At 42.2% G+C, this 14,015-nt stretch overlaps 1 long non-coding RNA gene across 1 annotated transcript in view; it reads left to right on the forward strand.

The window, feature by feature from the left end:
• The window catches only part of LOC114153501 (uncharacterized), a 26,463-nt gene continuing 12,448 nt past the window's right edge, over positions 1 to 14,015 (forward strand). The window contains exons 1-2 of the long non-coding RNA XR_003597337.1: positions 1 to 2,279; positions 9,955 to 10,089. This is a non-coding gene — a long non-coding RNA (uncharacterized LOC114153501). The remainder of the gene's footprint in view (positions 2,280 to 9,954; positions 10,090 to 14,015) is intronic.

Here is a 14,015-nt window from a genome sequence, read left to right on the forward strand (position 1 = left end):
GAAACAGAAGGATTTCAGAAGTTGGCTGGTTGTGTGATCACTGATCCACAGACGAGAACTGAAAGGTGCAGATGTTGCAGAAACAGCCGGAGCGTCGGGATCCGTCCTCAGAGCGCCAGCAGGCAGACACCAAGTTAGCCGCTACAGATTAAAATCATTTTATAAACTGCTGAGATCACCAAGTAATATTTCCAGTCTGATTAAGCAGCTTATGAGACCAGTAACACCAGTATTACCAGTTAGAAGTTGTGCCTGAACTTTCCCAGCAGAGTGGTTTGTGTAAATGATTAGGGAGATGATTTAGGAAGTTTAGAGTTTGAAAGCTCTTCAATTAGCTCGTCAGTATTAAGAGCAGAAAGAGCCGGTCGGTAATGAAGCTCTCAGCTGAAGCCATTATCAATCCGTCACCAGAGCCAATTGTTCCTGCTATCGACGGACCTCAGACGTCCTGAAACGGCTCCATTTAACCCATCCATGGATTAATCATGTTATTTGTTGGCCAATTTGCATGTAATTATTTAATAGCCAGTGTTTGTTTAAAGAGCCATTTTGAATGCTGCAGCTGCAAAGACAAAGCAGAAACACAAAATGATCTCAATCTGACGGTTAATGACTCATCACACATTTCCTCTAATAACAGCTTCCACTCGCTTTATGGAAACAGTCTGGAGATTATTTCTCATATTAACATCCAAACTGTTTGTCTGCAGAGTCAAAATATTTTCTGAGCTTTTCTTCATTATCTTGTTGTGGAATTTAACTTGCCTTGTTCTTAACTCTGGTATATTTACATCTTTACCTGATGCTGACTAATGTTCATGTCTGTTTCCAATCTTTGCTGCAGTGAAAGTCCAGCCGTCTTGATTTAACCTGATTAACACCCTGAGAACCTGCAGCAGGTTTTCTGTTTCGTGTTTCCACCTGCTGCAGACTAAAGTCAAACATCAGAACAGCATCTGCATTTAAAATCTCCTAATTTAGACCTTTATTTAATCCTCTTGACTAAATATTTCAGCTTGTAGCAGCTGTAATGCAGGATTATCATGTTTCTCTAACAGTTCTGTTCTGAGAGATCTTCTTGTTTTCTAAAACTCAGGATGTCAGACAATCTGACCTGAAACTAACGACGCTAAAGTCTCCGATTTAAACACTCCCTCTGCGATTTGGCCACAAACTCAGCCTGTTTGATATTTAATCATATTTCTGTTGTTGTTGTCATCATCTAACAACTCTTTAATCTTTGATGGAATGATTTTCTGGTCCAAATGCGACAGATCCCACAGCATGACGGTGAAATAATGAGCAAACGGATTCCAAGAAACGGATTCACTGAGCGAAAAAATGACTGGGAGATAAATCACATCATAGATAGATGGATATTAAAGATTTGTCTTTTAAATGAGGGGAAAGTTAGGACACCCTGTGTTCTATAGGAAGATGTTTAGTTTACTTCACATTTGGTCTCGCCATCCACACAGCCTGACACTTCCACCTCCGTGCTTCGCTGCTATGCAGCGAAAACCGGCCATGTTCATCCTGCAGCTTTCAGACCAAACACATGGCTTGTTACCTGAAGAGCTGAATGATGCAGATTTGCATTTGCAAGTAAATAAAAGAGACTAGTTTAAATATATGCTGAGAGTGAAACTCCTTCCTAAAAATGAATATCACAGATTTAAAAAAAATATATACCCGGGAGATCGCAGGTGATGTAGGAAACAGCGCCCCCTTCGCTTCCGGAGTGCAATGGTCCCATTTCCAAACGGCAGGAGGCCCCCTGCGGCCTGTTTGTTACAGCGAAGTCCTGCCAAGAAAAGACAGTTTGGTTGGGCGTGAGAGGAGCTAGCAGAGGAGCAGGTAGCTGGTTTTAAGTGATTAAACTCAGACTAGTCAGGAGAAGCAAGTTAGCAAGTTAATAAGCACGTTAGCAGGACACGGCAGAGTTTGGGCCTGAAGCTGTGCGCTTATTTCCTGGAGAGTTATGGTGAAGCTAGCCTAGCTGCTGCTAATAAGGACTTCTGTTAGCTGCCAAAGTAAAACTGGGGAAGCTGTAGAAGGTCGTTACCGGACTGGACCCCAGTCGGACCCCAGATGGGCCCTCCGAGGCCCGCGTCGCTCAGAGAGCCTCTGGCTCCGTGGGAAACGTGGAGCTGTGGATGTGGACGTGGAGAGCAGACAACGGTACCGTCCTGACCTGCAGTTTCTTCTCCAGAGGTCTGTCTGGACCACGGGGTGAGGTCCAGCCCGGATTAATCTGTGGGAAATCAAGATTACTCAAGGTACTGAGTTTTTCTTTAATATTTTGCGCTGTGAATGTAGGTTGGACTCCAGGCTGCAGCCATTAGGTAGTTTTCTGTTTTTAACCACAGTGGCTTATATTACTGGTGGTTCACACTGTATGTGCAGAGTCATTGTACAGTTGGTAAAATGCTGCTTTTTGTTTGCCTGAAAACCAAAACCTACCATTGAATTATTTTATTAATCATTATTTTGTCTAATTAAAGGTAAAAATAATGATCACAATAATCTACTTTACATTGTGTGTAGTGTAATTTACTTCAGTGCTTAATCTGACCTTAATACTCAGATTAATAACTAGAATCTTCTGGAATGAATGTTTGAACTGAAGTGATTGTTTTCTGTAAAGTTCCTCTTAAATGGCGCTGTAGAAATGAACTGAATGGAAAAATAAGTGTTGAGGAAGTTTGTTTTGGGAGTTCATCCGCTGTGAAGTGGACCCGACCACATCAGAACCTGCTGGTACTTTGACCTGAGAGCTTTGTGGATTTAAGAGCCAGCTGACAGATTATCATCCAAACCTGGTTAGTTTCATCTTCTGTTGCTTATTTTCCCTTGTTAAATATGAACAGAGTGAGTCTGTCCTTCAGTTTTCTATTAGCATTCATTTCCATAATTTCCTCCTTTATGCAGAAATAAATCAGCCGTTAATCACTCACTAAATAATTACTCAACCTGTTGCTGTTTTAAATCAAGGGAAATTATCTTTTCAAAAGGCCAAACATGATCAACATTCATGTCAACAAATGTTGTTTATGATGTTCTGGATCCCAGGATCTGCACCCGACGGCAGGAAGTTCTCAGCTGCTTCCTCACACCTTATTTCTACTTTAAATAAGAAAACTAGTTTTTCATAAAGTGATGGAGGTTTTTCTTTCTTTCTTTAATTATTTTCAATCCTCATTATTTTTCTAAGCTTTCTCAGGAGAAGCAAACAGTGCAGAGTTCTGGTTTTAATACACAGTGGGGCGGTTCAGTTTGGATTATTAACGTAACTCTGATTTTAATCCGCCAATTTTCTCAGAGTATATCTAAAGTATTTAAAGAAAATGCAGCTTGTGAATCTGTGACCTACCTGTGGGTATTTCAGCTCCTGCAGTCGTGCTAAAACGATATCCACAGTGTTTATTAATGCATATTAAAGCATATTTGGTGTTTGAAATATTAAAACAGTTATAGTGTAAGCTTTTTTAGATGTGGTCTCAAGTATTCATAAACCCAGACATCAAATTTATCACATTTAATTCCTCACTGGGACAGAAACGTTTGCAGCAGTGAACTGTTCACCGGCTGCAGAGCGACGACTTCCTGCCTGTTCAGCTCCTCCTCATCAAGATTCATTTCTGAATTACATTCTCTGCTCTTTTTCATTCTGATTTGTGTACTTTCAGCTTCCTTATGGTTTTCTTTCGGCTCCATGAGAAACTAAACTGAGCTCCCAGTCGCTGGAGGAGGCGTTGCTCTCTCTTCCCACCTGATCAGCCCAGATCGCAGCCACATGGACAGAGACGTGCTTTTGAATTGTTTTGCTGTAAAAAGGATTTTCTAATATCTGAAACTGATCAGTTTGTCTAAACGAGTCTGAGCTGCAGCAGCTTTTTACAGACTTCAGCTATAATGTCATCCTGAGCACAGAGACACTTTGATGGGATTCTGGGAAATTTTTCCAAAGAAAATGATCTCCAAGCAGTTTAGGTTATGAAGATGACAGTAAAAACATTGAGGCGACTGGAGGCCTGTGGTAAAATTACACAAATTAACAGCAATAATGATGTATTTAGTTGTAAGATAAAACATGTGGGTTCATTTTTCAGTCAAATTATCACCATATTATTCATTCATTTAAAAATGTCACATATTCAAATTAATATTTAATTAATATTAAATATTTAGTTTGGAGCTAAATATTTATATAAATATAAATATTTTCATTAGTGTAGAAAAGTTTATGATTAGAAGAAACTATTTTTTTTTGTAATTATTTTTTTATTTAGAAAGTCAGATTTCCATCACTAGAAGAAACAATTTAAAGAAGTTTAAAAGTATTCTGCAAAAGTTAAGAGAAGAATCAGGAAAAATGTTCATGAGGATGAGCTGAAGGAGGCGAGCAGAAATCTGCTCTTCCCTGGATGTGATGAAGAGGAACGGAGAGAAGCGAGGAACGGAGAGAAGCGGAGGAACGGAGAGAAGCGAGGAACGGAGAGAAGCGGAGGAACGGAGAGAAGCGAGGAACGGAGAGAAGCGGAGGAACGGAGAGAAGCGAGGAACGGAGAGAAGCGAGGAACGGAGAGAAGCGAGGAACGGAGAGAAGCGGAGGAACGGAGAGAAGCGGAGGAACGGAGAGAAGCGAGGAACGGAGAGAAGCGAGGAACGGAGAGAAGCGGAGGAACGGAGAGAAGCGAGGAACGGAGAGAAGCGGAGGAACGGAGAGAAGCGGAGGAACGGAGAGAAGCGAGGAACGGAGAGAAGCGAGGAACGGAGAGAAGCGAGGAACGGAGAGAAGCGAGGAACGGAGAGAAGCGAGGAACGGAGAGAAGCGGAGGAACGGAGAGAAGCGAGGAACGGAGAGAAGCGGAGGAACGGAGAGAAGCGAGGAACGGAGAGAAGCGAGGAACGGAGAGAAGCGAGGAACGGAGAGAAGCGAGGAACGGAGAGAAGCGAGGAACGGAGAGAAGCGAGGAACGGAGAGAAGCGGAGGAACGGAGAGAAGCGAGGAACGGAGAGAAGCGAGGAACGGAGAGAAGCGAGGAACGGAGAGAAGCGGGGAACGGAGAGAAGCGGAGGAACGGAGAGAAGCGAGGAACGGAGAGAAGCGAGGAACGGAGAGAAGCGAGGAACGGAGAGAAGCGGAGGAACGGAGAGAAGCGGAGGAACGGAGAGAAGCGAGGAACGGAGAGAAGCGAGGAACGGAGAGAAGCGAGGAACGGAGAGAAGCGGAGGAACGGAGAGAAGCGGAGGAACGGAGAGAAGCGGAGGAACGGAGAGAAGCGAGGAACGGAGAGAAGCGAGGAACGGAGAGAAGCGGAGGAACGGAGAGAAGCGAGGAACGGAGAGAAGCGAGGAACGGAGAGAAGCGGAGGAACGGAGAGAAGCGAGGAACGGAGAGAAGCGAGGAACGGAGAGAAGCGAGGAACGGAGAGAAGCGGAGGAACGGAGAGAAGCGAGGAACGGAGAGAAGCGGAGGAACGGAGAGAAGCGAGGAACGGAGAGAAGCGAGGAACGGAGAGAAGCGAGGAACGGAGAGAAGCGAGGAACGGAGAGAAGCGAGGAACGGAGAGAAGCGAGGAACGGAGAGAAGCGAGGAACGGAGAGAAGCGAGGAACGGAGAGAAGCGGAGGAACGGAGAGAAGCGAGGAACGGAGAGAAGCGGAGGAACGGAGAGAAGCGGAGGAACGGAGAGAAGCGAGGAACGGAGAGAAGCGGAGGAACGCTGCCTCCTCAGAGCCACAGCAGCCATGAACTCGGCTGCTGACGGAGCCACAGAGCGATCCGATCAGTTTGGAGGAAGCTTAACGGAGCTCAGGAGTTTGAGGAAAGGTGAAGTTCATCGGAGCAGAGGTCAACCGACGGGATCAGTGACGGCGGCAGCAGAAGAGAGAAAAGGTTTACATTAAAGGAATGAAAGCTTTAAACTTTGGACCAACTTGTGGACCTGAACTGATCCGATAAAACCACGAGCCTCAACCAGACGCTGCTAAACCTGCTTACCTGATATTAACCCAAACATCATGTTTCTGTCTTCTTTACATTTTGGCTCTGAAGCTCAGTGGAGATCCACCAACCAGGAGGATTCATCTGGTCAAGAGATGAAGGCTGCAGGTTTTTATCCAGAGGAAGATTCAGCCTGGACTCCAGAACCCGAACAGAACCTCAGGCTGATCTCCGCCATGCTGCGTCTCTGTTTCTACAAGGACCAAATCATTCAGTCAGACCCTCACATAAAACACATTAAGGAGCAGAATTACAATAACTTTTATTTAACAACAAAATTACTAAAACACCGTTTAGTTTAGTTTTTTAAAACATGATTCTGTTTGACAGAAGCAAAGTATCCTGGAATAAATTCAGCATAAAAGCTTTTAGTCTTATGTTTTCCCATCAGGAACAGTTGATGTTCACCAGGTTTCATTTATCAAGCCGTCGTGAACACGCCGCCGTCTGAGCGGAGACTGACAGATGGACGAGGCGTCTCATCTTCGCTTTGATGAAAACTGATGGAAGGACGCCGCAGCCTCAGCTGACATCACTTCCTGTGTGATTATGAAACTTTACCGCCTTGCAGTCAACAGTTAGCCGACAGCTTCACCAGAACGAAAACATCAACAAATCGCCTAACTTTCTTAAATATGTATTTCTATTAATCTTACAAACATGCAAACTGCTTTGAAGCTGCACACCGTCCCGGTTTGATAAATACAGGAAGTGAAGCGTGACAGACATGATGAGTTAAAGTCCGTCTCCCTGAACTGGGATATTAACTGACGTTCCTGATGGGAAACGATGCGTCGGTGACCGGAGCCGGTAGCTGGGCCGCATGGACCATTTACTTTCCATCATGTTTTGTTTTAGTAGCCAGAGGACGGAGTGTGAAACTCATCAGCAACAGAGCTGCAGTAAATCACAACAAACTCCTGCTGGCTGGACTTGGTTTGCACCTTTCAAAGCAAATAGCTGTGGGTAAAAACAGGATTTAGGGATTACCTTGGATAAATGCAGCATCGCTTATGGAGTTGTTCACAAAGTCAGGCACTGTGGGAAGAGAAGCAGAGGAAAACAAAGAGACGCTCTGATGAGGCGCCTGGTTTAATCACCCAAGATCAGGTGACACTTTTTAATTAGTTAGCATTTAAATGGTTATAACACGTCAGGAGGAGTTAATGGGAGACATATAGGAGGATTTATGAGGTGGGGTTATGTGGAGAGTTTGAAGCAGAAAGTATTTTACATGCAATAAGCAGCAGCGTCTGTTTAACACCTTATGTTGTAACAGGTAAAAACTTTTAACTTTTCATTCTCATTCTCCTTTCTAAAACCTGAATCAAACTGAAGAACCGGGGAACAAATCTGTCCGTTTATACAAATATACATTTTATACAAATATACGTTTTATACAAATATACATTTTATACAAATATACGTTTTATACAAATATACATTTTATACAAATATACGTCCTGAAGAATCTCAGATTGAAAATAACATTTTAGCATTTTTCTTTTTAAAATGTTTTTATTTGGTCTGATGTAATATTCTAATTTGAAAGCTATGGTTCATTAATCAGCTATCAAAATGGCCGCCATTTAAAATGGTTTTAAATGATGTTCAAATAATGACTGACAAATCCTATTTTCATGGTCCAGTTAATATTATAAATCCTAACTGTATTAAAAAAATCAAAATGACTGGATATTATGATGACACAATAAAGATTACACTTTGTAGATCTGTAGTGTTTCAGCTTTGATTCAAAATAAGAACAGACACTGAAAGAAGCAGATTCAATTAAAACACTTGAAAGAAAAGAATAAAGCAAGAAGAGATTTTATTCAACCAATCAAATGTGAAAACTATGAAGATAAAAAGAGAAGGAAAAATGCAGAAAACTAAGAAACGTCAAACTAAAAGAAATGGAAAGAAAAACAAGGAGGAGCAAAATCACAATTATTCTGGAAAATAAGAAAAATGATTAACAACCAGACCTGATCAATATCCATATAACAATTAGACAGGAAATCAGACGTTTAACTAGCTGACCATGAAATTCGGCAAATGGATTTACGACAATAAATTTGCTTAATTGAAGCAGAGGGATTAAAAAAAACTTTTTTTATAAAGTGTTTTTTGGGTGTATCAAAAAAAGGCATGCCACACTTTTCAGATTATTTGCCAAAACTGTTAAAAACCATGAGCTCTTTTCTGAAAACTCCGGTTTTATGTGTGTTGATCCCAGTGGAGTGTTGAATACTTCTGCCCCTGTGATGAAACCGGAACAATGGTTTTTACACGGATCAGAACTCGCCATGACGCCGGATGAAGGGTGAGGAAGAGGAGGGAGCAGAACTGAACCTGGCCGGTCCAGACTGGCTCTGGCCTGCATTGTTTTCCATTTGGTCAGAGAAGCTGCTGCTCCGACATGGAGCATAAATCCACTGATTTTCCTTTTGTTTCAGTTTTCCTGAATGACACCTGTGAGGTTTTACCAGGTAATTATGTGAAAGCAGCTGAATAATGGAGACTTGGAAAATAACTTCACAATATCATCACTTTTCTACTGGAGACTTTGAACGTCAAACTGGAAAACCTGATTCAATTTAGCAGCTGTTGTGTCAAATTTACAGTTTTTGGACATAGATTTTAATTAGAGCAATCCTAATTCAACATAATCTGTAATATGTTTTAATTTCAGAATATAAGCGGCTCTGCATTAGATGAGCTAAAAATCATTTTTCTTTCCGTTTATATTCTTCATCATTTAATAAGCAGAAAGTTTTACTCTGAAAAAGATTGCAGACTATTTTACACTTTTTAAAAAAATGTCTTTGCTTATTAGATTTCCGTTTATTTTTTTTCACGTTGCATGAGAATGTTACTGGAGGTCGACATGCTAGTGCTAGGCTAAATGCTATCATTGGCATTCTAGCTAGCTTTAGCTCTTCAGCTCATGTTAGCTGATAAACTGACTTTAAAGCTTTAATTTCTGCATGAATCTTTGGATTGACTGAAAGTTTTCTCTCTTCTACAGTTTTTCTACTCGTTTTCAGGCCTTTTCCTTATTTTGTTGTTTCTGTATGTTTTTTAATTTCTGCAGTTCTTCAGAACAAAGATATTTGACTTCAAATGACTTTGCAATTTTCAGTAAAAATATTCACAATGTTCATGTTTTTGCAGAAAATACAAATTTTTAGTTGTAATAAAATATTCAGTTCTGTTCTGGCAGTTTTATTATTTAAAACTTTGAGTCCTTTAGAACAATTGATGCTTATTTTTGGATCCGACCTTAAAGGGACAGTATTGTGTAAATTTGACCTTTTTTTATCTTTCTGTCTGGTTCTAAAGTTTTTCCCTCATCAGAAACAAACCTGGAGTTTTGCTTTGATTCTTTCATGTGTGAGAAATCCTTTAGTTTCCATGGCAACCACACAGCTGTGCTAAACACCTGGAGGACTGAGACCCGACGTCGAGGCGCAGCTCCTCCCCACTCAGCTCCTTCAGACTAGCCAGCAGTAATTAGCAAACAGCAGGTGGAGCTGCTGAGCTGCTGCTCAGAGCAACGCTGGTAAAAACATTAAAGGGTTAACAGAGGAGCCATGTTGGGACGACTTCCTGGAGGCGGAGCTTCAGAAACAGCAGGAGCTCATATTTCTTTTAAGTCATATTTGATCAAGTATTTTAATAGCAACTGAAGGAAACACAGTTACTGGATCTATAAAATGATTCTACACATATTACTGCCCCTTTACAGGAACTCAGTGTTTCGGTTGTTTTACAGTTTGCCAGAAGTTTGTTCCAGATTTATGATGCATAGAAGCTGAATGCTGCTTCTCCAGGTTTGGTTCTGGTTCTGGATGCAGAACCATGAAACCTGAGAGGTCTGGCAGGTTGAAACAACAGAACAAGAACAAAGATATGAAACCGTTTTATCTGTCAATTCTGCAGCTGTTCTGACCCGGAAGACGCGCAGAGACAAATGGGAAAGGAGCGACCGACTCGGTGGGTTCTGGTTCCGCTGGGCCAACGGCGGCTCAGCTCATCCATGAAGCTGCAACTTCTGCTGCGTTCCTGCAGCTAAAGGTCTGTCTGTATATATTTACACTGTTAGTGATGAAGTCCCAACTGTGTGTCTGGTAACAACATTAAGCTTTGTTTAGATTTAGTGAATAACCTAATCTGATACAAAACGTCGGGTCCAGTAATGCCGACTGATCGGGGCAGAAAATGCCATCAAGAAGCCAAGTGAGTTTTAATTACGTCTCATAACCAGACAGAGCAGATCTGTCAATCTCAGGCTAACCGGGCCGGAGGGAGCGGGGCGGAGGGGTTCAGGGGAGACGGACGGGGGAACAGAAGGAACGGAGGGAGCGGAGGGAACGGAGGGAGCGGAGGGAACGGAGGGAGCAGAAGGAATGGAGGGAGCGGAGGGAACAGGAGAAGGGAAACGTTTGGTTCATTCAGCATGGAGAGAGTCTGAGTGAAACTCTGCTGCCCTCCGAAGGCTGCATGATGCAAAGTGGAACGAGCTGCAGGAGTCTGTGTGTGTGTGTGTGTGTGTGTGTGTGTGTGTGTGTGTGTGTGTGTGTCCATGTCCTGATTGCTCAGAAAAGCATGAAGCCCTTTGAAGACGGTCCAGAGGATTGGTTGGGCTGCCAGAGGATGGAGGAGGAGAATGGAGATGATTGGAGATGAGAAGCATGAAGGATGGCCGGGGACTGCGAGCAGGATGAATGGATTAACACACCTGAATGAATCCCACACACACACACGTCAGTAGCCTGCATGAGGACCCCGTATCGGCTGAACTCTCTTACCTGACTGCGGTGGAGAACGGACCACTCAGTGACATTTGGAACATGCGCTGCAGCAGCCGGAGCCTCCGAATGCAGCAGGCATCGATTTCCTTCAAATGTCAGGAATGTGAGCAGCAGTAAGACGGCTGAACGTTTCCACAGGGCACAAACAGAGTGGATGGTCCACAAAGAGAAAACTCACCAACTTCTTAGAGGTGAAAGGTCAGCGGCCTGTTCCTCTGTCATCTGCTGGGTCAGCAGCTCCAGAACCAGAGAAACTCAGCAAGCTGACGAAGAACCCTGAGCATCGTCTTCATCACACTGACGCCACATTCACACAGCAAGAAAATGCAACTCCAATTCTTTTCATGGCCAAATGGCCCAGTTCTGACCTGTTGACCCACAAAAACCCTGATCTGTGGAACTGAAATGGATCTGATTTTTCAAGCCTCTGCAGTCGACCCGTCATGTTGCGTTTTATTCAACGTTCTCACCATAACTCGTCAATTCCAGTTTTTCGCTGAAATCTGATTGTTTTTCTGCATGTTTGTTCATAATTAAAAGCGATCGCAGTCAGACTTCTGTGTGGACGGTTTCCGACCCCAAAGCAAACATAGCCGTCCGCCAGCAGCGCCGCGTTTACAGCAGTAAAGATGGCCGCTGCAGTAAAGATGGCTGCCGCAATGCCGCGTTTACAGCAGTAAAGATGGCCACCATCTCTGGATGGATTATAAAGTTGCTGAGAGCGACAGCACGGTCAGCAGGAAGCTAACAGCTAACAGCAGCAGCCATTAGTGGAGCTGCAGCTTCTGACCCGGTTCTGACCAGGTGTTCTGTTTATCTGTGCTACCTGTAAATCCGTCCTATCTTGTGGTGATGTCACACCGATGCTACGTCACATACTGCTGACGTTTTATTTAATTTATTTTATAAAAGCCTTTCACTAAGCTGCTGTATTACTTCATGTTTTTACTTTACATGACAGCAGCTTGTAAATATATTTATAAATGACTTTAGTTTCCCGTCTCCAAAGTCATTACTGTAAACAAGTTATTATTTGGCGGTTAATCAGGACAAAAATATGTTGTTTTTTGGGCTATTTTGTCCCAATACTTTAAAATATTTAGTTTAATTACACTCTTTTTTATTACTAAACTTTGCTAAATAGAAGTTAGCGATACTATGTGGGATTGATTGTAATAGCCGTGTAATATTAATGTATATTAATCATATCCTATCATTTCAGTGACACATTGTGGGGTAATTTCATAAAGTCTGTCATACAGCAGATTAATGCACAAAAAAGAGTCACACTGATCTGTATTTGTCTTTAATTTAATTCCAATAAAACCTGTTTCCTCTGTCTGATGCTGTTTTATTCTTACAAACCTCTGTATCTAAAATATTTTAACAGGTAGGATATTCTAGTAAAGGATTAGTGCAAACATCTACAGCTTTTCATTTTAAACAGGTAGATATTCAGATGAAGGAAGTGATCTTCTTGTGGTTTCGTCATGGATAGAAATTGTTCCGATGCTAAGCTAACCATAACTGCTAAGCTTCCACTTCAGTCACTCTAATATTGTTATCCAATATATTTAACATGAACAACCTGCTATAGTTTTCTGATTGTAAACATGACGGTAGCAGCTTTGGACGGGTAGCACCGACAGACAGACTTAGCCATCTGTCCGTGCTACTGTAAAATCTGACGAGGTAGCACTGACAGTCAGAACACCGGTTCTGTTTGGGCGTGGAGTCGGACCAGGAGTGGTCGGTTGGGATGTGATGCGTTCACTGACTCAGGCTGCTTCCATCACTTCATTATCATCATTTTCATTGGAAACTATCGGATCTGATTTAGTTCCAGGGAACAGATTTAATTTTTTAGGTGAAAAGATCAGTCGGATCTTGACCTCTGACCTTAGCTGAGGCAGTTCAGCCTGCAGAACTCCAGATGTTCTGGTTCTTCTGGTGAGTTGTTGATGTTCTGTTGGAGTGGTTCTGGTGGGTCGGTCCAGGTGAGGATCCTGGTTCTGCTGTGGTCCTCTGGAGTCCAGAACCTCAGAGGCGGTTCTGGTTCTGGAACCTTCCAGGTCGATGGATGACTTTGTTTCTGTTCTCTCTGGATCTGGGCTTCAAGAGGAGCGGGTTGATTTCAGCCTACTTCGTGTTGTCAGGCGGGTTCTGTGGCTTTCCCCTGAAATATGCTCAATTTATGATTTACCAAAGTTGGTTTGGATCAACTTAATGAAACCTTTAAAAACAGGTCGGATTTATTACCGAAGATATTCCTGATTATCTTTTATAATAATCTACGTCTTCATATTTTTGATGGTTTAACAGAGACAGAGGATTTCCTGTGGTTAGAAACTCAATACTTCCACCTACAGAAACATCATGAATGTTACATTTGTTAAATTTTAAATAATTGTTTTACTGTTTTTATTCTTAAATCTTTTTTTTTTTTTTTTTGCTGAGTTAATGTAAAAATATCATATTTTCCCTATTTTACCTGCTTCACAGTCAAACTTGTCATCTTTCTAAATATCATGCAGCGTTGGACTGAGGTAATGGCTCTCCTGCAAAATAAGCTTCACTTTATTCACACGTTTTACAAACTGATAAACAGCCATGTGTGTTTGGTTGCACCTTCTGAACCAGCTCTTTCTTGTAAATATCTTGGTTTCGTGTCTCTGCAGATGGAGACGTTCAGCTGAAATCTGCAGCTAATCAGAATTAATTTCAGTGTGAAAGCACCTCCACAGCCTCTCTGCTATTCTGGTCACTTTGGATCTGGAAAGAATGGATTAGCTTCATTCCTAAGGCAATTTCCTTACGATGAAATGCGCCATCAGCATGCACACACACACGCACGCAGCATCGCCGCAAATTAAAAGGACTGTCAGCGATACCGGATTATTTTAGCTGAGGCACAAATTTCCTGAAAAGAGAGAATATCCAGTCGATTGTAACGAGGTCTTCTTCCTGGTTCTGGGATCAGTCGGAGTTCAGGATGATAAATATCCATCAGATAAACTGATCAGCAGGACTAAAAATCTGACAGAAGTGGAAATTAATCAGTTAAAAATCACGACTGAACACAAACCGCTCCAAAGATAAAAACAGTAATGGCTTGAATATATTGTCTGAACTAGCCTGACTGATGTTTGATAACCAATATTTAATGACGTCATGTTTAAATTAAAATCT

This window comes from Xiphophorus couchianus, chromosome 2 (genome assembly GCF_001444195.1).
Source record: "Xiphophorus couchianus chromosome 2, X_couchianus-1.0, whole genome shotgun sequence".
NCBI classification, from domain to species: Eukaryota; Metazoa; Chordata; class Actinopteri; order Cyprinodontiformes; family Poeciliidae; genus Xiphophorus; species Xiphophorus couchianus.